The sequence below is a fragment of the Cebus imitator genome, unplaced genomic scaffold, assembly GCF_001604975.1.
Source record: "Cebus imitator isolate Cc_AM_T3 unplaced genomic scaffold, Cebus_imitator-1.0 Scaffold84, whole genome shotgun sequence".
Lineage (NCBI taxonomy): Eukaryota > Metazoa > Chordata > Mammalia > Primates > Cebidae > Cebus > Cebus imitator.
In genome coordinates this window covers 4,888,785-4,914,967 of record NW_016107399.1, presented here as the reverse complement: position 1 = coordinate 4,914,967, position 26,183 = coordinate 4,888,785, and the positions used below count along the sequence as shown (strand labels likewise).

Genomic DNA, 26,183 nt, shown 5'->3' with positions numbered 1-26,183 from the left:
GATAAACCAGCCAGGCAAAACCACAGGGGTCCCCTACCCTGCCATACACCTTATCTAGGTGGTCAAGATGGTGTCTCTCAGGCAATGGTGATAGTGTTTCCCACTGCAGGATCCCAGCATTGTGATGGGGAAGGCAGGGCTAAGGATATCTTTTCCTGCCTTAACTCTAGAACACTCTTTCATATTAGAGTTTTATTTCCTCCATGTCATTGTTTCTGCCTCTCTGGCAATTTTAATTTATAATAAGAAGCTCCAGTGTTATTTTTCACAAGGGGAGCCATTAATATTTTAGCGATTGCAGCCTGGTTCAGGATGGCAACCAGGAAATGGCCTTAGTTGGGTGTGTGGAGCACAGCAGGAAAGGAGGCAAGCAATGTTGATTGGCTGACTTGGCATCCATGAAGAAAACAAAAGGCTGGTGAGAGGATGGGGAGATGGGCGGGTGCAGAGAGCACGGCTGGGGGTGGTTAGGCTGCAGCTGGGAGAAGCCGGGAGACTACAGGAGAACGTAAGTCAAGAAAAACAACAACAACAACTTTAAAGCAATTCAATAAGAAGTGCCTGTGCCAAACAGAATAAAAGGAGTTTTTACTAAAAAGAAAACTATTCTTTTCATATAGATAGTCTAAGGACAATGACAGGAAAGACATTGTCAACTTGGTTTGAATTTGAATAATTATCCTTTATATTATAGGTCATTCGGGAAGAACTAAGTGTCAGAGTGAGGACTAAATTCCAGATCTGGTAACTGCAAGTTTTGTTCTCTGTTCTTTCATTGCTCTAATCTTTCTACTAACTTGCTCCACAGTTGTGGATAAATCACCTCTCCTTTCTAGGCCTGCTGTTTCAAACGAGGACATTTACCTAGGTAACCATTGTGGTTTCTTGCAATTCTAAGCATCTCTAAACTCTATCACCTCCTGAATTGTTTGTAAAGGGATTTTCCAAGGCATTTTCTTCCAGGAAAGGAGCCTGGAACTAGAGATGATAACCTGGGGCCTACTGCTGGCTCCAACAGAGGGTGGCTGTGTAAGATAGACAAATCCCCAAGCTTCCTTTCCCTCATCTGCCCAGCACAGGTAGGAATCCCTTTCCAAACAACTTTACAAGATGCTGGCCACATACAATGAGATGACAGAAGGAAGAGAGACACTATTCCTGCCTCACAAGGCCTTCAGTCTAATGGTGAGATGAGAAGATAGACAATGACAATGACTGCAAGAAAGTTTCCTGAGGAAGCTGAGTCTATGCTTAGCCCTGAAGGACAAGCAGGACTTCTGAGGTGAGTGGAAAAGACTGTGGGCTCTGACATCAGACTTCCTGGGCAAAAATCATGGTCCTGTCACTTTCCAGCTTTATGACCTTGGCCAAGTCATCTGTCTTTCCTGAGACTCTGTTTCCTTACCTGTAGACATAATCATAGTACTTACATCACAAGGTTACTGTAAGAATTAAATGGATCACATAGTGTCTTGCACATAATAAGTACCCAATATATGTAGTCAGAGAAGAAAACAGTGTTAGTATATATTAAAAATAAAATTCCTCAGGTAAGCTGGATTTTAGTCGAGGTCAATAATAGGAAACATTTATTAAACAAGTGGGACATAAGTTTGCTTCAGTAACTGAATCAATATATTATGAAGTGTTTATTATATACCAACTGTTTTACTAGGCACGGTTCCTGCATTCTGGAGAATTATAAACTAGAAGAGTTAGACAAGCAAACAAACCATAACAGTACAGTTTGACAAGTCAAGGGCACGCGGCATTTCAATAGAAGGCAGTGAAAAGTCAGGATAGGAAAGGGAATGGCGACATTTAAGGCAATGGAAACGATATGATGGAAGGCATAAAATAAGGCATGGGTTTGAGAAGGGTTCTCCAGGAAATACCGACCTTACCAAGGGGGTCTGGGAGGTCCAACATGCAGTGTAGTGCCCTAAAGAGAGATTGGTCACTCACATCAGTACCATAAGACATTCTACTATTTGTGCATGTTACTTGTAATTTATTTTATCTACCTGGACCTCAGATGGCCTGGAGAAGTTCTCTGTCCAGCCTGGCCCTTCATCTATACGTATGTCTTCATGCTTGACTGCTTTAACCCAGACAAGGAACTCAACACTTTTGCAAGTTCCTTCAGAAAAATTTATTCTCACAAAAGTGTTAGTCCTCACAAAAGCTTAAACAGATCTGATATTCAGTCCCCATAAACTCAAAAACAACGACAACAAATTCCACACATTTCTGTCTTTAAAAATGTTCTTTTTCACCAGAAAATCAAGGATTTATGTCTCTCTAGCTGGTCCCCCAGCTAGCTCCAAGCCTACTTGGCTCTTCTCAATCAGAGAAAATGTTTCTCAATATAGTCCATGGCTAAACAGTTGTTCACATCATGGTGGCCAACAGAACAGAGACCACATAGTCAATGGCATCCACTGCCCTTTTAAAGTCTCAATGAGTTTTAATTAAACCACTTCTGTTTAATAGAACCACATTATTAAGGAGTGGTATCTGAACCTGGTTATCAACCTGGGATCCAGAATTGGTGAAGCTGGATAAGGAGAACCCTTAATAAAATGTTGCCTGGACCCTACTTGGGTGTAGCATCCCTTTCCTATTAACTTATTGAATTTCTGTTATTAAATGTATTCCTTTATAAAGCAAGAATTTTTAAAAACTACCTCAAAATTTATTGTAAGAAATAATAGTAACATATTCATGCATATATCAGATTTTCATGGGGCTTACAATTTTTCATAGAATAAAATATTCCCAAAAACTGGAACAAATCGAATGTCCTTATTAATTTTTAAACCTATTCATTAGATGGCACTGTGTCTTGCTAAGCACTCGAATCTACCATTGTGTGACCTTCTTCTTCCTCTCACACTAATGCAGGCTTATTTATCCATAAGGAGCCCGGTTATAAATGTGAATGAATAACTGCCTGCATCAGTGAAAAATGCTCAATAGAAATATTCCAAAATGCAAATTATAATTGTCTCTGAATTGTAGCATTATTGTTTATTCCTTTGTTCTTCTTTATATTTTCTGCCTTCCCTAACTTACAAAAACAAATATCATTGATCATATTTATAATAATAAAGAAAAGTAATTCTAATCTTATACACAAAAAAAGTCACTGGCTGCCAGGCAGTTCAGTCCTAGGATGACGTTTCAGCTGAAAGATGACCATATGGTTACTTCATGGAAAGAAAGAGATTATGAATCCAGGCCCTTTCATCTAACCGGCCGCCTAATGGGTTATAATTTAATATGCAGAGTTACCTGCTCTTTCCAACGTCTCCAACCATCCCCAGAGACAATGGAACAGATGTGCAGCCCGTCATATGGCCAATGTGAAACTAACATTTACAGCAGTAGCTGGAAATCTCCCCACGTCTTTCACTCACAGGGGTCCTAATTCAGGATCAAGTATAAATTCAGCCTCCCCACGAAACTTCCCTGAGCCTTCCTAGGCTGGGGCTCTTCGCTCCCTCCCTCAGCATTCTGTATCTTTATCTCCATTTCCCTGAGGACAGGAGTCTTATCTGTCTTTGTTCATTCACAGATTTCCCATGCCCAGCTAGGTGTTTTACACATAATGGGTATCCAAGACATGTGTTCTTAAACTAATCTGGATGCCTGGTGGGTTTCAATATATCTATCAACACTCTAAGCAATCAATAACTAAAAAAATACTTTGATAATTATGAAGTTCTGTTAAGAGGCAAGGTATTATGATGGTACTGTGGTTCTGATGGGGGTTAACACCATTACTCTCTTTATTCAGCATCATTAGGTAATCATTAATTTCATCCCTTTAAGCGTTATTCACTAATGATAAGTGAGTTGGAAAGTATAACAGACAATCACAATGATCACTTAAACATTCAGAAAGTATATTTTACCATCCTAGGTAACATGAAAATTTTGGTATTTTTATGAACTATGAATTGTATCAATAGCAACATGTGAGCAGCTAGCACAGTACTAGGCACTTGGCGGACATGAGAGAAAGACTCACTGAATAATTCGTTGGGAGACTGGGGTACCAAAAGGCAAAGGGGCTCAGGTTGGTAAAATAGTGTAAGCCTGTGTAAATTTGGATGCTGTTTTTAAGTCTTATATAAGCATATGAGTTCTAGGGGTGGGGTGGACAGGGATTTTTGTCTGATATATCCCCTAAACCTAGAATAGGGATTGACACATGGTAGGAATTTAACAAATATTTGATGAAAATATAAAAGTAGAGCCCTAAGACAGACCCTAATGCAGATTATGACTTCATGAACATAGATCTTAAAGCCCTTTCTTTTTCTTGTTACTCCCACTTAAAGTTTACCTGTGGGATTAGCTTGCGATTAGCTGGACCAAGACAGTGAAGCCAGTTTCTCAGAATTAGGTATATGGCTGGCCAGCAGGCATTCATAGACCCTGCTAGTGTCTGGAATCTTCCTTCTCTGTGTCTGGTAGATTTCAGCTGTCCTGGGTGTCTCTGTGGGCCTCTTTGGTTGGCAGACTCAAAGGTGAGCTCATTCACCATTACTCTCATGGAAACATGTTCTGGGAAATCAAACATGCTCTGAGTCACGTCTGTCTGCCGCCTACCACGATAGTGTAGCATGCAGAGTGGTTCTGCCAATAGGCTTCTGGGAAGAAGGAATGGAAAATGTGTCATGGTATGAAACGGCACAGCTCAACTTGGAGGAGGGCTTCAGTCCACAGAAATTCACAGAGTGAAGGTAGGCTCTTAGTTCTCTCCATGAATAGGTGAGCCTCGAGAAAATTCCCAGGTCCCTGCAGAGGAGCAGAAAAAACGGAAAGAGGTAGAGAAGTGGATTGTGTTGGGCAGGGAAGCTATACTCAGCGCTTTCCAGAATGGCACTTTGTTGTGTTCTAAATGAATCATATCACTTGACTACGCTTTTGTACACATAATGTTGACCACTACTTCAACAAGGTGCCGTTAATCACCTGCTTTGTTCCTGGCACAAACTGAAGAAAATCAAGAAGCATAAAACACATGCCTTTCCTCAGAGAGATATTTTGTTCTAGAGTGGGAGACAAGAACAAAAAACTACAAAGTTTAATGAATAAAAGAAGGCTGCATACAATCACACACCCAGTGAGTGATACACACAGAAAGTCTTATGCTATTGTGGAGAGCAAAGGAACACTATTGGCTGAAGAAACAGAAGGCATTAGGACAGGTAGAAGATGAAGAAGATTTATGCCAGCAGCAGAGACTGCCTGAGCATCCCTGTGGAAGTGAGGAGCCTCCTCAAGAAGCCAAGAAAAACCTGGGGCTCCTGAATCCAATTCTCGGACCGGAGCCCAGTGAGGTAAATGACTTGCCCAAGGACAACTTATGAGTAAATGCTGGAGACACTTAGAATTCAAGCCTCTGGGATCTGAGCACAGTGATATCCTCTGTCAGGTTCCTGTCCAGTGAGTGGTTTAGTGAGGCGAAGGGAGTGGGAGAGAACATGCATTGCAGGCTCTTGTACTCCATGCTCAAACAGGCTTTCCCATTGACTACCTGCAGATACCCTAAACAGGCATAGTTACTGCCATTTTACAGATAGCCTCAAAGGTCCCCAAAATAGTAGGTGACTTGCCCAAGGTCACACAGCTAGTGAAAGTGGGTGTTGAACTGAAGTCTAGCTGTCTACAAAGCCCAGTCATCTCTGCTAAGTCACCTTGGAGTCAAAGGTTTCCATTGGGATGAAGGAGAGATAACTGTCTTAAACCCTGCTTTTTGAATAACGTACAATATGAAATAGTTGAATAATGTCCAATATGAAAAAAAGATTCAAATGTTTATTCTAGTATTTTAAACATTGCCTCTGAAGGGAGAGATGGCATTGTAAGTTGGTCTGGAGAATGTTGTTGGAAGTCTAGAAAGCCAGATGAGTTCTCTGAAAACAATAATGTTGCTAATCGACTTTTTTATATTAATGTAGACATTACCCATCATAATAAAATCAGACACAGGTTCAACATCTCCTGGAGTGACAATAATTCTTGCCTGCCTTCTAAAATAACTCCTAAATAACAAACCCTCCATAAACTCAATCTAACCCAAATAAGCACAATTGCTCTGACAACTGAGATTATCATTGCCTTTGTTTGATCCTTCAGCCTCCACAATTGTGTAGGCTCTCCACACCAAGTTATGGCCTTGTTTATCTTTGCTGTGTGTGCTCTGGGCAGCTTTCTGCCTAGAGAATTAGCACACTGAATATGTGCCACTGTTCTCTTCAATTGATTAAACTCCAGCATACTCGGTCAGTCAGCAGAAATGTGTTAGGCTGATATCACAGTTCTAGCCCACCTCACCTCAGGTTGCTCCTTTTCAGTGTTATCTTAGACTGTGCAGGTTATCTGCATCATAAACCAAATTGATCACTGGAATCTGATAGTTATAACAGATTCTAGATACATAAATAATTTTTCATTAGCTTTAATTGCCAGTAAAGGAATTTGGACACTTAATCTAAGGATGTGAAATAATGTGACTCAGCTCTATTAGACACTGTAAAGCTCTTACTTATTTAAAAAAATGTAGAAGGGTAAGCAAATTTCCAGTAGCTGCAACCTTAAGGTCCTTCCACAGGAAGCCAGTCTCTATGGCCACCAACAAAGTTGTCTCTGAAGTTATGTGCCGCTTCAGTCCACACTGGCCTCAGTGCAATCAAAGCAAGTATATATCTCCTGAAGATCCAGGTCTTTGATTCTCCTATGGCTCTAAATATATGTACCAAATAATAATGATGAAAACAATTAATTACTTTTGTGCTGACTCTGAGCCAAGGTCTTTACTTAGCCTTTATATGCACCTCATTTGAATACTCAAGTAAATTTCCAAGATGGCTATCATTATCCTCATTTTACAAAGGTTAAGATTGAGACCAGGTGCTGGAGTTGCTTTCTTAGGGACATAACCATACACATTGAAGCAGAACTCAGACTCAGGCCTGGGTGAGTCCAGAGCCTGAGCATTCCAGGATATTTTGTGCTGTCCTGAGACTCCAATATAGACTATGCCATGTTGCCTTCTACAGAAGTAATGACTGCTCAGGGCATCTTTTCTCTCACCACCCAGGGCTCCACCAATATGAGCTCCACACCAACTCCACATCAAAGCTCATTTCAAACATTGGGATTACTGGGTCCTTTCCTGGTACACATGATTCATGACTGTATCCCCAATGCCTCACAGAGTAACTAGTGCATTGTTGTTGTTGAGTCACAAATATATGTTTCTTATAAATAAATAAACCCAACAAATAATAAATGAAATATAAACATATATAAAACATAAACAGAATAAACACACTAAGGGAATCTTTTCTGAGTGAATGAATGACTTAGTTGACTATTCTTGATAATGTTCTAAGTGGCAGTCCCTTCATTCACCTGTTATTCCCCAGACTCTTCATTCAGAATCTTTAAATCCATATTCTTTCACTGTTGCTTTCATCCCCATGTCCCCAAACTTTTACACTATCTGGGACCTTAGAACTTCTACCCCATGCCTCTAAAAAAATGAAAAAATATGACCACACGTATTCCATTTTTTCATAGACTCATGCCTGACCCCCTCACCTTAACTGAACCCCAGCTTTTCCTGCAGTCGTCTTGAGTGAGGGCCATGCAGTCCTGTAGGCTCTGAGTGCTGTGGAATCTCTAGTATAATTTTGACCTCCTAAGTAATTCTTGGATTTGAACCCTTTCATCTATTCTCCATCTACCTCCTTTATTCAGATCCTTATCCTTGCTTTCCTATCTCCTTTGGTCTAGGCTTTTCTTTAGGAAGTCCATTTAATTGCTGGAGGGAGCTTTTTCCAAAACATAAATCCAATAGGTGCTATCCCCACTTAAAATTTTTCCTAAATACTTTCCAAGCAAAACGCATTTTCTTTCAGTGGCATAGCAACCTTCACATATTATTTCACATGCTTGGATGCCTCTGTACCTGTACCTTCTTCCCTGGAGGACTTTCAGTGATGTGTTTCTTGGTTTCCAAGATGGGTTAATAGTTCCTCATTGGTGCTGCCATAAACCTGCTGATACCTATGTCATAGCACTTGTCACACTTCTGCTTTTTTTTCTCTTTTGAGAGTAACTAAATGTTCTCTTTGTCTCTTCATACCCAGTGCCCAGCATATAGTAGATGTTCATTAACTATTAACTACATAAATGTTTAAAGACTAAAAGGAGTGTCTTCTGACACCTGGGAGTCTATAGTTCCATGGAAAATCACCACAAGTAGAACTCATCATCTCCATTCCAGACTACTGCAGTGGCTTTCTACCTGATATAGCTGTGTTTGTTCTTGCTGCCCCACTCAAATTCCACTTATACACAGCTGCCAGAGTAATCTAACATGGAAATCTTTGACTCCAATACTTATACTTGCCATGTTCCTCATAGTACATGGGCTTAAGCTCAACTTCTTGAAAAGGCATTAACGTCCTCCATGGAGTAGTGTCCTCTGCCTCTGATCTCCTCACTTCCTGCCTTCCTTGATCCCTCCCTGGCTGGTTAGGAGCCTTTCTATGGGAATCCCACAATACTGTGTACAGAACATCATCACTGCCTTTGCCATAATGCTTTATGAAGACTTTATGAAAATTATGTTCCCATAGCCAGACAGTAAATTCCTTGAGGATAAGGATTGCATTTTATTTATCTCTAAATTTCTGATAGATAGCACAGTTTCTGACCCATAGTAGGTGCTGATTTATGGGTATTGAACTAATAGTATCTAATAACCGGCAGAGTAATGAGTTGGCAAGAAAAGTACCACAATGTGTTGCAAAGGAAAGCAAACTTGTGTACAAAGATCAGGTCTTTCAGCAAACAATAAGCTAAATGTATCGCAGAATGATACAGGACTTACATTTCTCATTAAAATTCTTCAATGGAGGACAATATTTTGTTAATATTCTTCAGTTCAAATCAAAATCTGAAGATATCATAAAAGGTATGTTGAAAATAAAAATGCAAATTCTCTTCATAAAATGCAGCTAATTTCATAAAGCAAAAAGATTCTAATATACATTTTCAAAACTAACGATACATAACATTAACACAAGTACATTTATTGGTAGAATACACAGCAGCTAATGAAATTTCATTACCTGTTCTCTTTCATTGGTAGCCACCACTTGATGTCTCCTATGATTAGGCAAGGATTCAGCCAATTGGTCAACCATGCTAGCTAAAATCATCTGCTGGGGACAGCACCATATTTGTTGTAATAGGGAATAATAAAATAACTGGTTTCTGACACTCAAGCACTTCACAACTTATTGAGTGAAAATAAAGGGACACCCATGAGCAATAAGAGATAACCTATAAATACAAAACTGCCTCCAGTGAAATGTGCTCTACACATGATTATTACTAATGAACACAAACACAATAAACAGCCGTACATTTCTTCTACAGGCCTGTGTGGTGGTAACACTGCCCCCATCTTACACTTGAGGAAGTAAGCATCCAAAGTTTGTGACCTGCCCAAGTTTATACATAGCTATATGAAATAGCACTATGACTTAAACTCAAATCTTCTGACTCCCAGATCCAAGCTCTTTCCAGTACCATGCAAGAGGCAAATGTCAGATTTTCCAAAAAAGTATATACTTAGTCCTTCCAAGTTCCCTCCAAAATGAGATTTTATAGACTAGCTCTGTTGAGGCAGATTTGGTTACACGTCTCGGACTAGGCAATCTATAATGTGTCTTCCAATTTGAAAAGTACATAATCCTCTCTAATCTGTATTTATGGACACCATCAATTCAGCCATAACTCAGCCATTATGACCAAACTGTTTTATCAAGCAACTAATCAGGGCAATGAAGAAACAAACAGTGATTTATTTAACTGAACAATTTAAGCACAATGGTTAAACTGCTCAAGAGTGGGAAAAAAGCCAAAGTCTTAGCCAAGCTTAACATTACCTCATTCCTTCAGTGGTATTATATTTAACACACTGAATCCCTATTTATAAATGGCTCTATCCCCTCATTAAAACTGCACTTTGGCTATTAGAGCTTTTAATAAAATTTATTTTGATGACATTTATTAGTCTCTTCTGGCTTCCTTCATATCTCTGTACTCTTACATAATACCCTATTGTTTATTTTTAAAATTTTTATTAACTTACTGAGTGTGTTATCACTGCTATTATTTGGGGATCACATACATTAAATGTCTGCAGAATTCTCCACTTTCTTATGAATCTGGGGACGGAGAGGGGTAGGAAGGGCCAAGATGACCAACTAGAAACAGTGTGATTGGAGGCTCTCTTCAAAAGAACCAAAACAAGGGCTGGGTGCGGTGGCTCACACCTGTAATATCACAGCACTTTGGGAGGCCAATGCGGGCGGATCATGAAGTCAAGAGATCAAGACCATCCTGACCAACACAGTGAAACCCTGTCTCTACTAAAAATACAAAAATCAGCTGGGCATGGTGATGTGCACCTATAGTCCCAGCTACTTGGGAGGCTAAGGCAGGAGAATCACTTGAGCCCGGGAGGCAGAGGTTACAGTGAGCCAAGAACCACCATTGCACTCCAGCCTGGTGACAAGAGTCAAACTGTCTCAAAAAACAAAAAACAAACCAAAGCAGCATGTAAATCCAGCACCAGCAATCAAGATATCCAACTTCTGTCATCAGGACTAATTAGGCAGTTGGCATGACCCACAGAGAGGAAGGAAGAGCAGTGTGGTACAGTGGCTCATCTGAGAGCCACATGGGCATGGGAAACCCCAACCCTCAGCCAAAGGAGACATGAGTGAGCACGCTACCCAGCCTGGGAAACTGCTTTTTCCATGGAATTGTGCAAACCACGGATTGGAAGACCCCACTGTGAGCCCACGCCACTGGGGCCTAAGGTACAAACCACCAAGCCATGTAGATTCTCAACAACCACTCAGCTAGAATCTGCTGAAAGCTGCTGAGGTAGTGGGGGAGGGGCAGTTGCCTGTTGTCTAAGCTGTCTGCGCTCTTGGGGGAGAGGTGGCAGCCAACACTGGGACTGCTAGCTGCCTAACACACTAAGCTCCCAGGGCGGGGGAAGGGTGACAGCCATCTCTATAGCTCCAGGCCATGCTTTTCTTCTTCTGCAGCCAGGGAAGCTGGACCACTTGGTCCCAAGACCTGTCCCCACAGCCCAACACACCGGCTATGGCAAAGCCGGAGTGCCTCTTCAGTCCTGACCTTGACCCATCCTTCACTGCGTGGGGCCTCCCTGCAGGAACTCAAACAACTCCAGCCAGGGGCTCAGGGACAGAACTCTGATCTCCCTGGGCTTGAGCCCCTGGGGGAAGGGGTGGTCATAGTCTCCATGGACTAGCAGACATAGCCTTTCCTCCTGCTAGTTCTGAGGAATCTGGGCAGCCCAGAAAAGTGGGTTTCCTCCCAGCACAGCACACCCACTCCACCAAGGGATAGCCAAAGTGCTTCCTTAAATGGGTCCTGCTCCCTGTAACACCCAACTGAGTGAGAATGTACCAAGCAAATGGAAAGCAAAGAAAAAAAGCAAGGGTTGCAATTCTAGTTTCTGACAAAAGACTTTAAACCAACAAAGATCAAAAAAGACAAAGAAGGGCATTACATAGTGGTAAAGGGATCACTGCAACAAGAAGAGCTAACTATCCTAAATATATATACACTCAATACAGGAGCACTGAGATTCATAAAACAAGTTCTTAGAGACCTACAAGGAGACTTAGATTTTCACATAATAATAGTGGGAGACTTCAACGCTCCACTATCAATATTAGATCAACCAGGCAGAAAATTAACAAGCATATTCACGACTTGCAGTCAGCTCTGGATCAATAGACCTAATAGACATCTACAAAACTCTCCACCACAAATCAACAAAATATACATTCTTCTCAGTGCCACATGGCACTTATTCTAAAATCAACCACATAAATGAAAGTAGAACACTCCTCTGCAAATCTAAAAAGCTGAAATCATAACAGTCTCTCAAACCACAGTGCAATCAAATTGGAACTCAGGATTAAGAAACTCACTAAAAACCACACAACTCCACGGAAATTGAACAACCTGCTCCTGAATGAGTCCTGGGTAAATAATAAAATTAGGGCAGAAATCAAGAATTTATTTGAAAACAGTGACAATAAAGAGACAACATGTCAAAATCACTGGGCACAGCTAAAGCAGTGTTAAGAGAGAAATTTACAGCACTAAATGCCCACATCAGAAAGCTAGAAAGATCTCAAAATGCCGATCTGACATCACAATTAAGAGAATTAGAGAAGGAAGAGCAAACAAATCTAAAAGCTAGCAGAAGACAAAATATAACTAAGATTGGAGAAGAACTGAAGGAGATAGAGAACGAAAAACACTTCAAAAAAATCAATGAATCCAGGAGTTCGTTTTTTGGGAAAAAAAAAAAAAAAGACCGCTAACTAGACTAATAAAGAAGAAAAGAGAGAAGAATCAAATAGACACAATAAAAAATGATAAAGGGGATATCACCACTGACCCCACAAAAATACGAACTACCATCAGAGAATATTATAAACACCTCTATGCAAATAAACTAGAAAATCTAGAAGAAAATGATAAATTCCTGGACACATACAGCCTCCTAAGACTAAACCAGGAAGAAGTCAAATCCATGAATAGACAAGTAAGTTCTGAAGCTGAGGCAGTAATTAATAGCCTACCGACCAAAAAAAGCCCAGGACCAGATGTATTCATAGCCAAATTCTACCAGAGATACACAGAGGAGCTGATGCAAGTCCTTCTGAAACTATTCCAAACAACAGAAAAGGAGAGACTCCTCCCTAACTCATTTTATAAGGCCAGCATCATCCTGATACCAAACCTGACAGAGACACAACAAAGAAAACTTTAGGCCAGTATCCCTGATGAACATCCATGCAAAAATCTTCAATAATATACTGGCAAATTGAATGCAACAGCACATCAGAAAGCTTTTCTACCGTGATCAAGTTGGCTTCATCTCTAAGATGCAAGGGTGGTTCAACATAAGCAAATCAATAAATGTAATCCATCACATAAACAGAACAAATGACAAAAAACACATAATTACCTCAATAGATACAGAAAAGGCATTCAATAAAATTCAACATCCTTCATGTTAAAAACTCTCCATAAACTAGGTATTGATGAAACATATTGCAAAATAGTAAGAGCTATTTATGACAAACCCATAGAATGGGCAAAAGCCAGAAGCATTCCCTTTGAAAACTGGAACGAGACAAGGATGCTCTCTCTAACCACTCCTATTCAACATAGTATTGGAAGTTCTGGCTGAGGAAATCAAGCAAGAGAAAGAAATAAAGGGTATTCAAATAGAAATAGAGAAAGTCAAATTGTCTGTGTTTGCAGATGACATGATTCTATATTTAGAAAACCCCATTTTCTCAACCCCAAAATTCCTTAAGCTGATAAGCAACTTCAGCCGTCTCAGGATACAAAATCAGTGTGCAAAAATCACAAGCATTCCTGTACTCCAACAATAGAAAAGCACTCTCATTCACAATTGCTACAAAGAGAATAAAATACCTAGGAATACATCAAACAAGAGACATGAAGGACCTCTTCAAGGAAAACTACAAAACACCACTCAAGGAAATAAGAGAGGACAAAAACAAATGGAGAAATATTTCATCCTCATGGATAGGAAGAATCAATGTCATAAAAATGGCCATACGGCCAAAAGTAATTTATAGGTTAAATGCTATTCCCACAGAATTAGAAAAAATAAATAAATTTCATAGGGAATCAAAAAAGAGCCAGAGCCCATATAATGAGGACAATCCTAAGCAAAAAGAACAAAGCTTGAGGCATCATGCTACCTGACTTCGAACTATATTACAAGGATACAGCGACCAAAACAGCATGGTACTTGTACCAAAACAAACATATAGACCAATGGAACTAAACAGAGACCTCAGAAATAACACCACACCTCTGCAACCATCTAACCTTCTACAAACCTGACAAAAACAAGCAATGGAGAAAGGATTCCCTGTTTAATAAATGGTGCTGGGAAAACTGGCTAGCCATATAAAGAACACTGAAACTGGAATCCTTCCTTACACCTTACACAAAAATTAATTCAAGATGGATTAAAAGACTTCAGTGTGAAACCCAGAATCATTAAAAACCCTAGAAGAAAACCTAGGCAATACCACTCAGCACATAGGCATGGGCAAAGATTTCATGACAAAAATACCAAAAGCAATGCAACAAAAGCTAAAATTGACAAATGGGATCTAATTAAACCAAAGAGCATCTGCACAGCAAAAGAAACTATCATCAAAGTGAACAGGCAACCTGCAGAATGGGAGATCATTTTTGCAATCTACTCTCTGACAAAGGGCTAATATCCAGAATCTACAAGGGACTTAAACAAATTTACAAGAAAAAAATAAACAATCCCATCCAAAAGTGGGCAAAGTATATGAATAGACACTTCTCAAAAGAAGACATTTATGTAGACAACAAACATATAGAAAAAAGCTCAACATCACTGATTATTAGAGAAATGCAAATCTAAACCACAATGAGGTACTGTCTCATGCCAGTCAGAATAGTAATTATTAAAAAGTCAAGAACCAATAGATGCTGGCGAGGCTGTGGAGAAATAGGAATGCATTTACACTGTTGGTAGGAATGTAAATTAGTTCAACCATTGTGGAAGACAGAGTGGAAATTCCTCAAGAATCTTGAACCAGAAATACCATTTGACCCAACAATCCCATTACTGAATGTATACCCAAAGGAATATAAATCATTTTACTATAAAGACACATGCACATGTATGTTTGTTGCAGCACTATTTACAATAGCAAAGACATGAAACCAACAGAAATGTCCATCAATGATAGACTGATAAAAAACATGTGGTATGTATACACCATGGAATACTATGCAGCCATAAAAAAGAATGAGATCATGTCCTTTGTAGGGACATGAATAAAGCTGGAAGCCATCATTCCCAGCAAACTTAACACAGGAACAGAAAACCAAACACCACATGTTCTCATCATAGCGGGAGTTGAAAAATGAGAACACATGGGCACAAAGAGGAGAACAACACACACTGGGGCCTGTCAAGGGCTTGGGGGAGACAGGAGGGAGAGCATCAGGACAAATAGTTAATGCATATGGAGCTAAAACCTAGAAGATGAGTTGATAGATGCAGCAACCCACCATGCCACACGTATAGCTATGTAACAAACTTGAATGTTCTGTGATGTATCCTGCAGCTTAAAGAAAAAAAAAAAAAAGGGTATTTTAATGAGAAAAAAAAGATCTTTGAAGACCCCCTTGGAGATGTTTGAGGCCAATTTTCAGCTTTCATTCAACCCCCATATGGTCAGTCTTTTTCCCCAAGGTGAATCCTGAGACGCCAGGGACTATGGCTTGCTTCCTCAAAATACCGTCAATGGGAATATCTTTTAAGGATCTCAACAAGAGAGACCTCCTAATCGCAGCTCGGGGGCTTTAGCCTCCGCTTTGCCCTCAGACCGTGTGCTGGCTCCACCCCACATGTGCCAGCTGCCTTCTGCATTGACCTGACTTCCACATCTGTGCACCTGGTGTAATTGCTAAATTTCTAAGCACATTTTTTTTTCTGAAGGACAATATTTTAACTTAAAATGCAGATAGTCTGCTTCTAACCAAGATCACAAGCCTTAGGTAAATTTCATTCATCAAAGAAAATCAGGAAAGAAATTTCATTACAATGAAAGCTCTTGCTTCTAGGGGCTAAGTGTGAAACCTCATGCCTTGGACCAGGTGTGTACAGTTATAGAGGAAGTTTTGCAGGAAAATATTTCACCAACGAGGTTGGGAAAGCAGCAGCACAGCAGAGTTGTGGGGTATGGGACGCAGAGTCAGATTACTGCGTCTCATTCTGCCTCTGTAATGTTTGGTCTGCACAGCTTTGGGCGAGTGACTCAGTCCTCATATGGCAGAGTTTTTGTCTGTAAAATGAAGATAGCTATAATAATTCCTCCGTACCACACTGTATTCTTGTGAGCATCAGTTGAGACAGGATAAAACGTACTCTGAACACCATATGATTCATTATTAGTATTAATTCTACATTCTTACTTGCCATTTACTTCTTTTCAGCTCCCTAAATGTCTTCAGCTTTGAATTAGGAAGGAGTTTGAGAGCTAGTACTCGCTGAGCACCAGATGTCAGTGCCACATTCTGCTAGGAGCTACAAGGGTTAACAATAAATAATAATATGTATATCATATGATGGTCCTGACCTTAAATATCTCATAATATAGTCAATGCAGACACAAAAGAAACAAATACTGAAAAAAATCAAGACAGTGTCAATTTAAGGCTAATTAGGTGAGATCATTGCTGTATGGATTCACACATAGCAGAGGTGAAGGATGGATAGTGCTGAGGTCTGGCATAGCAGGAGGGCAAGACTTTGTGAAAGAGGCACAGGAGCTTGGGCATGATGTGGGCATTTAGCGAGACGTAGCCAAGGGAAAGTTCATCCCATAATTGAGCCACTCCTGAATTGAGGCCAGAAAGGAATGACACCACAATTGAAGAGGAACAAAAAGACAGAAACCAAAATGTAGGTCTTAGCACAAGGATCCCTATCTTCCCAGAAGAAGATGGAAATGTTGGCAAATGTATAAGGAAACACGTTCACTGAAGTTGACCTCAAGGATGAGTAAGAAACTATAACATGCTCTGATTGACAAGCTTGATCAAGAGAAGAGGTGGGCCCTTGTAGTGACTCCAAATACAGTGAAATACTCATGTATGTAATGCTATAAGACAAATCAGGAAAAAAATACCTAAGGATTACATTTCATGTTTTCCAGATTCCATACCTTTTTTTAAATGATGAGCATTTTTTTTGTGTGTGTAACACATGTAAGTTACTATGCTAAGGTATAGTTTAATACAGCCACCCAATGAACTAAGTATTTTTATATGCCCATTTTGCAGATGATAAAACTGAAGCTAGAAAGCAGTGGATTAACTTGCCTACTTAAATGGCAGGGTCAGGATTTTAAATTCAATCACCTTAATAAATATTTCCTATTGTTTTAGTGTTATGAGCTAATTGTTCACTCAGGTATTGAAGTGTTGCCAATATTTATGGGAGTAACAGCTAAAATCAGGTATCTATCCATTCTGTAATTCTGTTTTTTCTGTGAATTGGGCTGTAGCCTCCATTATTCTACATTAGTGGTGGAACACTAAATATTTTAGTTGTAGAATGTACAATATACTGTCTAGGAGGCTGATTTGAAGACCACTGCTAAGCAAATGAAAAATTTCGAAAAAGACAAAAGCAAAGATGCTTGCCTGGCACTGAGAACACTCCTGGCAGTGAATGAATTGACTCTCTCTAGCATTTTTGCAATGCCAAGGACTGGGATCCCAGACAGCGCCAAGCAAAGGACTGCTGGGCTTTGTGAGATCTGGTCACCATTAAAGACAGCTGGTTAAAATATGTTTTTAACAATGCCATCTTTTTAAAAACATTACCCTAAGTTCCAGCTAGTCACTCTGGATATTTTCCCCTCTTTTCCCACCACCAAACTGAAAATCTTTCCATGTCAAAGGAAAACCGTCTAGTCCTCCCACAGCAGCCTCCTCTGCCTGAAAGTCGTGTGCAAGTGGCATTAGCTTGAGCAGCTCTACAATAGGATGAGGGAGTCTGGAATACATGAGGCTTTGTAGACAAAGCCTTTTTTTTCTATTTTGATCCAGAGCCACTTCTCGTCACTGGAGGTACTCAGGAATGTGTCCACAAGCCATGCCACAATTCAGTATGGCTGAAATATTGTTCAGAAAAATACATGAACTTTTTGTTGTTGTTTTTCTAATAAAAGTGTTTAAAACTTTGCAGAAACTTTTTGATTTTGCTAGAAAGCATCTTTATAAATGAACAACACAGGAAATTGGGGAAATTCAGACAACGGGTCACTAAGGCAAAGTTGTCTTCTCCCAAAACAAAATCAGTGGAGATAACTAAATTTTTTAAGTCCTAAAAGAAAATTAGGTTCCTCACACGTCCTCATTTAGGCTTTTGTTTGTTTGTTTTTCTGTAAGCAAGGCCTTTCAGTCAAAGGAATCCCTATGAAAATGGGCCTATTAAGAAAAATTTAGCCCCTCATTCAACTAGATAGAAATATTTAGCGCTCCAACACCTTTTGTAGATTGTGTACCTGCAGTAAGGGAAGAGACGAGTGGACAAGGGTGAGTAATCGCCACATGTAAAAATAAGCAAAAACAGAGAAGAAAAAGATGAAAAGAGATAGTAAACATGTGCACCTGTGCTCTAAGTTAAAAAAGCTGACCAGGTGGTCACAAACCAAACTCCATTCTGACACTGGCCCCTGAGTGGAGGGAGATGATTTGGAACTCATCAGTAACAAAATAAGAGAAAGTTCATTTCTAGAGACAAGTGGTGAATAGCTCTTGCTAGAGACAAACTCCTGAAAAATAAAGAATTCCTAAAAGACACAGGGAAGTAAAGAACAAAGATAATTTTTAGAGACCTGGCCATAGCTTCTTACTCTCAGTGACACTTCAGAGGGAGAAAGCTGGTTTTTCAGAACCTTTCTGTCTTCTTGTTGGCCTCAATTGGAGCACTTTATAGAGGGCTCTGACTCAGAAGGACAAACTCTTTCCTTTGCATACAAGGATCAAGTCATTATTCATGGCCCACGCTCATTTCTGCCTCCTTTCAAATTAGCAATAATAATAAACCTTTTTGTCTAGGTTGTTCAGATATTTACCTCCATCCTTCCTCTCTCTTGCAAAGTTCTATCAGTGCCTAGGGCCAGCTTAAAATGTGCTGTGAGAGGTATATGGTGAGGGAGAAGGAGGGAAAAGGCGAAGAGGGAAAGATATTCCTTGAGAAACCCATTGCAGAATATTGGTGAGCAGAGATGGTCATGCCAAATGTAAAACTAGAAGTAAGGGATATCCCACAATATGAATTTATCTTCCAGGTAGTGGCATCTGTCTTTTTGGGATCTCTTAATAACATAAGAAGACCAACCATCCCAGTTTGCCTGGGATTATCCCAGTGTTAGCACTGAAAGCTCTGCCTCTCTAGAAAAAGTCCCAGTGGAATGGGTATGAGAGCTTAGAGTAAAAGTACAAAACCCATACTGTGGCTCAAAAAAGAAAATAGGGCTGAAAGTAACACTACTTTTTGTGTCAAATGAATGTGACACAGATTATCCACCTTCTGTGGTAGCTATTGCTGTTGATTTTTTTCCCATGACTACTGAGGTTGGCAACCGTTATTTGCAGCTCACAATGCATAATGAATTATACATGGTTGTGTTGCTTCGAGTGATAAGACTTATGTATACAATTTAAGTGCAATGCAATTATAAATGTGAACAGTGGATTTTTAACTTTCCTGTGGATTAACTACAGTGCTTTGTACTGACATACTACTAGTTTAGTTTTTTAATATTATGTCTATTGTGACCATGTTTTCTAAGAGTTCATATAATGAAAATAAGAATAATTGCAATACCTACAGGTGCGTGATTTGGACCTTTCCAAAAAAGAAGGCTAGAAGACTGTGCTACTTTAACAATAGAAGGAAGGACACCTACAACTGGACTAGAGAGGTAAGCAACCAAAACAGAGCTACTGCACAATCTGGAGAAAAGCACTCGGGATGGGCATGATAAAGAGGGAATTATGATGAAAGCACTAACTTGGAGATTGAATCTCACAAGTCCAGGATGAACCACGAAAGTATTAGGTCATAAGAAGGCTGTGTGGCTCTCATCTTGGGTGCTCTGTCTGGCTTTCTCCCTCTTGAATTGCCCTCTCTGGAGAAAACCAGTTACCATGTTCTGAGGACTCTCATTCTCAAGGTGACTCTAAAGAGGTGCATGTACCGGCAACCATGTGAGTGAGCTTGAAAGTGGATCCTCCCTCAGTTGAGCTCTGAAATGACTGCAGCCCTGACTGACAACTTGGCTGCTGTATTATAAGGGACTGTGAATGAGTCTCTTGTAATGTAAGAGCTAAATTGTGCCAGAAACCCACCCACAGAAATTATGCGGTAGTACATGTTCATTGTTTTAAGCCACTAAGTTTGGGGTAATTGGTTACATTGCAGTAAACAACCAATACAATGGGTGTCTTTCTCTAAGTCTTCCTGCCACAACCCACACACTTGCTGGCACTTGTAGCCTATACTTTCCCTATTCCCTCTTGCCACACAGAATAAATGTGCCACTTGTCTGAGACTAAACATCCCTCCAGTGCCCCGAACCATCTCCTTCTGTCTATTCGGGGACCTCACCCTACCGATTAGTTATTCCTTCTGTCTTGAATTAGTGTTTTTCTCTCGTTTCTATTATATCAACCTTGAAAGATTATTCAAAACTTTCTCATAATAAACCCATCCTCAAGTGACATTTCCCTCTAGTGACTTCTCTACTATATCTCTTCCTATTCAAAGTTGAATTTTTAAAAATAGTTATCTCCATTTCCTCAGCTTCCAATTACAAACTCCATACCACCTCTATTTGAGAGGAATCAATTTAGTCTTGCCCAAACTCCATAAACTTAACTCCAGTGGCCTATTGTCCATCCTCTACTGAATGTCCTACATTTACCTCACTCTCAAAATATTAAAAACTGAATCATTCTCCCTCACAAATCTGATATTTCTCTTGTTTTTGTCTCAGGAATGGCCCCATCACTTACAGTGTCTGAAGCCTGTTGTCATTCTCTGTTTCTGCCATCCTGTGCCCACTCAGACGATCACCAACCTAAGCCCTGTCCACCTCCTTACTATCCGATACCTCTATCACCCCCAAGACTCCAGCCAGATGGAGCTATTTACAGTCCCTTGAACAAACTCTCCATCTTCTCTTGTATCTGGGGTTTTGTACCTGCTCTTTTCTTCACTCTATCCCCTTCCACAGTTAACTCCTAACATTTGAAGAGGCCTTCCCTAAGCAACCTAGACTGGGTTGGGTGCATGGCTCTGCATTCCCATAGCTTCTGGTTTATCCTTATCACAGAACTTATTACACAGTGTGGCAAGTATTTTGTTTTGCATGCCTGGTACATTTTGGAATGTATTTTATTCATTGCTATATTCTCAGCATCTAGGACCAGTGCCTTTCACAAAGAGCAAGCACATAACAAATGTTTATTTTTGTATTTATGAATACAAAATTAAATACAAATGTGTACAAATAAGTAATATAAGGTTATGCACTGACTTATTAGGGCTGCCCTAACAAATTACCTCAAACTTAGTGGCTTAAAACAATAGAAATTTCTCTCTCACAGTTCTGTAGGTCTGAACTCAAGGTGTCATCAGGGCCATTTTTACTCCGAAGACCCTAAACGAGCATCTTTCATTGATTTTTCCAGCATCTGGTGGCTCTTGACACTCCTTGGCTTATGGTTTTAAGGCCTAAGAATAGTCCTCTGTGGCTCACAGCTTCACCCTCTGGGCCCACAGCTTTGTCACTCCTGCACCTGTGTTTTTAGAGCAGCCCTCTTCCTACTTCCTTAACAGCTGCTCTGCCATCATCAGCTTCTGGGTCCACAGTTCCACCCTCCGCATCATTCTTTCTTTTCCTCGAAGGGTAGTACATATTTGAAGCTGAGTAGCTATATCAGTTCATTGTTTGCCTATAGAATTTTGGGAATCTATTCAATGTTTTTTATTTTATCTAGCTTTTGTCCCTTTCAGTCCAAGCTGAAAGTGTTTCTACTGTGGCAACAGTTCCAAACCCATCATGGTCTCCCATGTATGTCAAGAGTATTCCCTGAATTAAACAATAGAGTTCTCCACTGATTCTTCTTGAGTAAGTTCATCTCTATTCCTGGCTTCTTCTGAAATGATTGAGTGGCTCCATGAGTGGCAGGGCTAATCTCTTCAATAAAAGGTTGTCCAGCTATACCCTTGGCCTTCTCTACAGAGCACATTTTCTGAACAGTGAATTCTCTAATTTTAGCATTCTTTGTAATCTGATAGATTGGGAACTTCCCAAGCTATCAGATGTTTATTATTTTTGCTTAAAATTTTCTTTTTTTCATTTTTGAATATGTTTTTCAATTACTTATTTTTTCCCTCAATTTATATCTTTTATTTTTCCCCTTAATACAAGCAGAAAAGAAAACGAGCTAAATATCCAACTTCATTGTTTACAAGTTCTGCTTTCCATTCAATAATAGAACACAATTCAGGCAAGTTTTCTGCCAGTTTGTAAAAAAAGATTCTTTCCTTTAGTTCCATATAATACGTTCTGGTTTCCTTCTGACACCTCCTTAGAAAAGCCTTCATATTTCTACCAATAGTCTCTTCAAAGCAATGTAGGCTTTTTCTTTCATGCTTATCAAAATTCATCTAGCCTCTACCCCATACCCAGTTCCAAAGTCACTTCCTTGTTTGTATATATTTGTTACAGCAGCACCTCACTTACCAGTATGTGACGGGTATAGATTTCTTTTCTTACCGGGAAGTAAGATGCTGTTTGCTTTCTTTGTAGAAACCAATCAGATATCTACAAATGACAACAACAACAAAAACCCAGATATTATATTGGAGAGAGAAAGAGAGAGAGATTTACACCAAAAAATTGGCTTATGTGGTCATAGGGACTGGCTGGTTCAAAATCTGTAGGGCAGCCCAGCAGGGAGGAATCCACAGAAAGAGTTCATTCTACTTCAGGAAAATCTTAGTTTTTCTCTTAAAGGCCTTTCACCTAATTGAATAAGACCTATCTGGATTATCAAAGACATCTTTAATTTTTTTTTGAAACAGAGATTTCCTCTGTCACCTATGCTGGAGTACAGTAGTGTGATTTCAGCTCACTGCAATCTCTGCCTCCCAGCCTTGAGCGATTCTCGCGTTTCAGCCTCCCAAGTAGCTGGGATTATAGGCATGCACCACCATGCCCAGCTAATTTTTGTATTTTTAGTGGAAACTGAATTTCACCATGTTGGCCAGGCTGGTCTCAAACTCCTGGCCTCAAGTGTTCCACTTTCCTTGGCCTCCCAAAGTGCTTGGATTACAGGCATGAGCCACTATCCCTGGCCAAGGACAATCTTTACTTAAAGTCAATTGATTGTAGATATTAACCACAGCTTCAAAATGACTTTATAAAAACACTTACATAAATATTTAGGTAAATAACTTGGTACCATTACTATATGTCAGTGTTCTCCAGAGAAACCAAACTAATAGGATGTATAGAGATATGTAAGAGAACATTTATTACAGGGATTTTCTTATGTAGTTACAGAGGCTGAAAAGTTCCATAATCTGCTGTCTAGGAAAGTGAGTGGTGTCATTCAACCCAAGTCTGAAAGCCTGAGAATTGGCAGGGGGCTGATGTGTAAGCCCCAGTCCAAGTCCAAAAGCCCAAGAACTAGGAGGGCCAATGTCCAAGGGCAGGAGAAAATGGGTATCTCAGCTCAAGCAGAGAGAGCAAATTTACTCTTCCCTCACCTTGTTGTTCTATTCAGATGCTCAAAAAAGAGGGTGATGTTTACCCATATTGGTGAAGGCAACCTTCTTCACTTGTCTACTGATTCAAATGCTAATCTCTTTTGCAACGTCTTGTACAGTCCTCTATATGACAACGTAAAGGTATTGACTCACAAAATTGACTTATTTTACTGTCAAATCTAATAGAAAAAAATACATCGAATCATGCATGAAGTGCACATTTTGTGATTTTGTTTATAAAAGTATATAGTAAACCCCTTTGAATGAGGAAGCTAATTCAAGTCAACTAAGCTTACAAGAAATCAGTTTATAAAACCAGATATTGATGTGTTAATTTAAAATAGAACTATACTAAGTGAACTAGATGCTGCTATCCTCCTGACCATCTCTCTCTCTCTCTCTCTCTCTCTCTTTATCTCCCTCTCTCTCCCTCTCTCTCTCTTTGTAGAAAACCCTCTAGGAAACTGAATTTTCAAGAGGTTGCTTGAGGTCTGCTCTGGGTCCCAAAGGAAAGAAAATATGGAACACAGGGCTTCAGATAAGATATTTGCTATAATATGTGAAGGACACATACTATAAACAAGAAACAAACCATGATGAGTAATCCATGGAGATTTGGTAGTTGATTTTATCTATAATGAAACTTTGCCTATCCTAACTAGTAAAATGACATTACATATTTTACTTGTGATATTTACGTATGTCTCACAGTAATTTATTTAATTTTTCAAAGTTTTTGGCAAACACTTTACTGTTGCTTATTTCCAACACAATGACCCATGAAGTCATAAATAAACAAATTCTATACATATAGAATAAAGCTTCATATTTATTAAGCTAAATGATACTTACCTAGTTAACCCTAGCTCTGCATATATACCCTGAATGGCTACAAAAGACCCATTACTTCAAACACTTCCATCTAATAATCATTGCTAAATATTTTGAAAATTTCATACAGAGCTTTATTTATCATATTCTTCTATCAAAGACCTAAGAATGGGCTGGGATTGTACCCAAGAGTGTTTTGTTTGTCTGTTTTTTTTTGTTGTTGTTGTTGTTGCAGAACTCTACAAAGGGTTTAGATTAGTTCTTCCTATTTCATACATGACATCGTTCTCCTTCCCCTCTAGTCCTCAGACTTGTCCATCATCCCAGGCCCTTTAACATTACAGAAGCTATCCCACATCTGATTATATCAAGATTCAGCTTCCTATGAAGGAAAACCCTATGTGCTTGGAGATAAAAAAGATAACTTGAATCTCTTTTTCCCTTCCTCTTTCTCTACTGGAAGATCAGCAACACCTTTTTGTTCTCTTCTGTCTCTGTTTGTGGAAGAAAATGGAATTGGGAAGACACTTTGAAAGGAACTTTCATGTCAAAGACTCTGACTTGCTGGGATTGAGTCAGCCTTCATGAACATACAAAGGCAGGACATGCAGACATTTTGGATAAAGTACTTGAGACCTGTAGGTACTGTAGACACATTATATCTCATTTTTAGAGACTGGAAATTCTTAAGTCCATAAATATAATCAAGATATACATTATCTTCAATGCATAATCTTCAGTGTGATTGATTGTATTCAAAATCACAATTATAGAAAAGGAACTGGCTGCTTCTTCTAGCTTCTTGCTTTTCTTTGATAAGTTCCTTTGAGGACACTTACTTAGAAGCTCCAAAAATTAAGGCTATAAATAGCAATCAGTCACTGCAGAAGAGAGCACTACTCAGCTTAAGGCATTGGGAATGTTGCCACCATGTCACCAAGTCCTTCCCCTCGGTGTCTTTGGTTAGCATCTAGCCAATATTAGCAGCATGCAAGAAGAGCATCCCCTCCTTTGTCCTATTACCATCTTGTGGGCTTTAAGAGATGTGTTGAGAGTTATTTAAAACTTTTACAAGGGATTTATGTACTGAACGCTGCTGTTTCATGACTGTAATACACATATAGTGTTAGAATGGGCTGAGAATCCAGAAAATCTTACAAGTGATCTTTACAATTATTAGTCTCTTAGCCAAAGAGAAATCTGTTCCATGGTATCCCTGACAAGAGACATGTTAAAGGAATGAGGTCTTATACACAGTATTTAATTGCTGTGATGGCTGTCAATTACTGAGTACTTATTATAAACCAGGGAATGTGTCCTCATCAAAATCCTATGAGAAAAGTAAGTTTAGTTTCTCTGTTTTACAAATAAGGGCCTTGAGGATTAGAAGCACTAAGTAACTTAACAGATATCTCAGAATACTTGAAACTAACTCTGGCATTTTCCCAATTTCATTTTTCAAATTTCATGTAGATTTCTAATTTATAATGCTTCTAACAGGTAACCATTAAAGATTATGAAGTGGGGGGTGACATAATGAGCCTTTTAAGAAGACGGTTTTAATAGCATAGAAATAAGAGTTTATAAAAAGTCAGAGAAAGTCCTACTGTCAAAAGGGAGAAGAAACAGAATGAAAGCAGTATATCAAAGTCTAAATAATAAATGAAATAGAAAATAAGATTCTCAGAGGACAGGCGTGGTGGCTCACACCTGTAATCCCAGCACTGTGGTGGCTCACACCTGTAATCTCAGCCTTGGGGAGGCAGAGACAGGTGGATTGCTCGAACCCAGGAGTTCGAGACCAGTTTGGGCAACATAGGGA

The 26,183-nt window shown here is 39.5% G+C and overlaps 1 long non-coding RNA gene across 1 annotated transcript; it reads left to right on the top strand.

Annotated features, from left to right (window-relative positions):
- The first annotated feature begins 1,078 nt into the window (after positions 1-1,078).
- On the top strand, positions 1,079-22,113 carry LOC108308329. The gene is made up of 3 exons (XR_001826878.2): positions 1,079-1,282; positions 19,583-19,673; positions 21,770-22,113. It is a non-coding gene; the product is annotated as an uncharacterized LOC108308329 (long non-coding RNA).
- The last annotated feature ends 4,070 nt before the right edge of the window (positions 22,114-26,183 follow it).